General features: G+C 38.9%; 1 pseudogene; it reads left to right on the top strand.

Annotated features, from left to right (window-relative positions):
• The first annotated feature begins 2,379 nt into the window (after positions 1-2,379).
• Positions 2,380-2,717, top strand: LOC122747918 (annotated as a pseudogene).
• The last annotated feature ends 1,367 nt before the right edge of the window (positions 2,718-4,084 follow it).

A 4,084-nucleotide genomic window follows, 5' to 3' on the forward strand; every position in this document is an offset into this window, starting at 1 on the left:
CAGAATGAAATAAGCAGGACCGGGAGGATAATGTTTACTACAACAGCACGGTAAATATATACAGCTTTGAAAAGCTGTTAGGACTATAATCAATACCATGACCATCCATGATTCCTAAGGACCAATGATGAAACATGCCATTCACCTGCTGAAAGAGGTAATAGATTTAGAGTAGAAAATGGGTCATGCGTATTTTTGTTTATAGCCAATGAGGGGATGTATTTTGCTCAACTATGCATATTTTATGCAGTTTGCTTTTCTTTTCTCTTTTTTTTCAATAGGATGGGAGGTGGGAGGGAGAGAAAATAAATTTCTGTTCATTAAAAAACAATTTAAAATATAGGGCGGCTACAGGTTTAGAATATTGCATGCACTTTCAGATGAAGTCACCATATTGTTAGCTTTATTTAATTGTTTTTTGTTGTTACAAGAGACTTATGGGATGGTGGTAAATCTGTAAATATAATGTAATAACAAAACATATCCATAAACAATAATAAAATGATATAAATGTTATTAAGTAAAAAATAATATAAAATAATAATAAAAACAATCAGAAAGCATCTTATCCTGCAAAGGTGCCCAGCAAAAACAGCTAATCTTTACATCAAATATTTCACTGCCTACTATATATGTAGCAAAGGACTAGGATCTATGGGTGATTTTTAAAAAAAAGTATTTTATACATGATGGCTGTATTCAAGAAGCTTAGAGCCTTGTTTTTCAGTCATATCCAACTCTTTATGACCCCATTGGGGGTTTTCTTGGCAAAGATACTAGAGAAGTTTGCCATTTCTTTCTCCAGTTCACTTTACAGATGAGGAAACTGAGGCAAACAGGATTAAGTGACTTGTTCAGGGTCACACAGGTAGTGTCTGAGGCTGGATTTGAACTCCGGTCTCCCTGTTTTCAGGCCCAATACTGTATCCAGTGTGCCATCTGACTGCCCCTAAGCTACTTAGAACTAGCCATACAAGCACTAAATTTGGATCTGGGTTTGAACATGGACCCTTACTCAATAGTAGAGATATACCCCCGGGGTAAGAAAAAATAGACATATATAGTGAAATAACTATTAAAGGATTAAATTAAACATTTCTACTATGTATCAAACCCTGCAACACTGTGCTACAGAAGATATAATATATTATTAGCTGTAGTGAGGAAAGGGTTGAATTCAGGAGACTTGGATTCAAATCCCAGTTCTTTTACAGTTTTTTGTTTGTTTGTTTGTTTGTTTTTTTTTAGTGAGGCAATTGGGGTTAAGTGACTTGCCCAGGGTCACACAGCTAGTAAGTGTTAAGTGTCTGAGGCTGGATTTGAATTCAGGTACTCCTGAATCCAGGGCCGATGCTCTATCCACTGTGCCACCTAGCTGCCCCCTTTTACAGTTTTGTATATAAAAGTTGTTTCCCTTCCTCTGGGTGTCAGTTTCTTTGTTTGTAAATGAGAGGATTGGACTAACTGTGGATGTTGGAGGGGATGTGGGAAAACTGTGATGCTAATCCACGGTTGGAGTTGTGAAAAGATTCAACCATTCTGGAGAACAATTTGGAACTGAGCCCAAAGGGCTTGTGCATACCCTTTGATCCAACAATACTACTGCTAGGTTGATATCCCCCAAAAGAGAAAAAGACCTATTTGTACAAAAATATTTATAGCCTCTCTTTGTGTGGTGGCTAAGAATTGGAAATCAAAGATTGTCCATCAATTGGGGAATGGCTAAACAAACTGTGGTATATGATGGCGATGGAATATTATTGTGGTATAAGAAATGACAAGCAGGATGATTTTAGAAAGGCCTGGAAAGACTTGTATGAACTGAGGTATAGTGAAGAGAGCAGAACCAAGAGAACGTTGTGAACAGAGACAGCATTATTGTTTGATGAACTGAGGATGACTTAACTATTCTTACCAATACAATGATCTAAGACAATCCCAAAGGACTAATGATGAAGCATACTATCCACCTTTAAAGAAAGAACTGATATTGATTGAACACATACTGAAGCATGCTATTTTTCACTTTCTTTCATTTTTTTTCTTTTATTCAAGTTTTCATGTACAAAATGACTAAGTGGTCATGTTTTATATAACTTCACATGTATAACCTCTATCTAAATGCTTACCACCTCAGGGAGGGGGGAAGGGAAGGAGGGATAAAATTTGGAACTCAAAACTTTTTAAATAAAAATGTTTATTATTTAAAAAAAAATAAAGTCCCTTTCTGCTCTAAAATCCAATGATAAGACATGGTTTCTGCCTTATTGAGCTCCTATAGGACAAAAACAGAGATGTCAAAAGGCAATACATGAGAGGAAGTGGAGCTGCTGCAGATAGAGGTGGTGGGGAGAAGAGCTAGGTGGGAGAGTCACTATGATGGCAGATAAGATCAGCAAAGCTCAGACTGTCCAACCAGGGAGAGACACTATGTCAAAAGGAAAGCCCAGCCGAAGCCATTTTTGAAGTGTCTTGCTCTCCATGATGTTTGCCCACAAGCCCCAACTCATTTCCTGGTGATACCTAAGAAACCCAGATATCTAGAGTGAGAGGATGATGAAAATCTTCTTGGACATTTAGTGACTGTTGGCCAGAAATGAACAGCTGACTTTGGACTGAAGAAAGGACACTGAATGCTGATCAGTGAAGGTGCAGATGGAGGCTGATCTCGTGGTCAGGCCCATCTGCATGTCCTTGGAGGACATCAGAGGAAATGACCTCTCACATAAATTGTTGGAATGATTTCTTTTATTTAGGCAGCAAAGCCTAAATAGGTTACAATATATATGTTCAGCTGAGTATACTCAATGTTTGCTATGAAACAAGAAATTGAAAAGGGCTTCAAGATGTACACAGTAAAAGACAGTTATAGGTTTTCTGTCTCTGGGGAGAGAGAGAGAGACAGAAACACAGAGAGAGAGAGAGAGAGAGAGAGAGAGAGAGAGAGAGAGAGAGAGAGGTCAGGGAGGGAGGGAGGGATTGTCTAAACTCTGTTGCATACCTGTACCCACGGGGAGCTTGCTACCTTTTGAACTAGCTCAATACCTCACTAGAAACAGGGAACAAGCAGGCAATGAGAAGAAGGAGGAACATTTGGGGCACGGGAAGCAGGCAAATGATGTAAGTACATGTGCAGAGACAGAAATGTGTGTAGCCTGTTCAAGGTAACAGCTTATGTTATAGGGCACATAGGAGAGAGATGGGAGTTGGACAGATAAGATACTCTCAACAGTTTATCCTATTGACTTCCTTCTGGGATGAAACTAAGCTTTGCAGAGAAATGATGCACCATGCTCATGTGGTCTCCCTTTTAGAATCCTAGGGACAAAGGCTCCTGCCGAGAGCTGTTTTCATCCCTGTGAAATTTACTTATTCTACAGGTAGAGAAATGGTCAGAGAAATGGAGCTGCCAGAGCTGGCTCCAAATGACTCAGCAGAATAAGGGGTCTGTTGTAGGAAGGTGTATTGCTCTTATCTTAATTCAACCCTGTCATTAGGGAAATGGAGTCCCCGTGTCCAAAGATTCTAAGGGATGGAATTGTATTGAATTCCCTGAGTCCACTTGTAATGTCTTTCATGTGTTGGGAAAAACTAGACTCAGAGTCAGACAAGTGGACTTTGATTAGAACTAACTGTGGGACTATGGGGAAATTTTGTTCTACTGTTTGTACTTGATCAGGGGCTCTTTGCTGTGTGTGTGTGTGTGTGTGTGTGATAGACCCCTTTGGAAGATGTCTGGTAAAGCCTATGTATTCATTCTTAGAATAATATTTTTAAATACATAAAATAAAACACATAGGATTACAAAGAAAACAAATTATATTGAAATAGTTATTGTATTTTTTAAACATTTAAATTAAAACATTTTAATATAAAAGAAAACCCAAGTTGATAGACTCCTGGTTAAGAACCCAGAAAGTAGATAATCTCTAAGCACCCATTCCTCTGTTCTAAATCTCTTTGAGAGACATAGATGGGGTAGTTAATAGAGAGCCAGCCTTGGGGCAGCTAGGCAGCGCAGTGGATAGAGCACCGGCCCTGAAGTCAGGAGTACCTGAGTTCAAATTCGGCCTCAGACACTTGA

The sequence above is a fragment of the Dromiciops gliroides genome, chromosome 3, assembly GCF_019393635.1.
Source record: "Dromiciops gliroides isolate mDroGli1 chromosome 3, mDroGli1.pri, whole genome shotgun sequence".
NCBI lineage: Eukaryota > Metazoa > Chordata > Mammalia > Microbiotheria > Microbiotheriidae > Dromiciops > Dromiciops gliroides.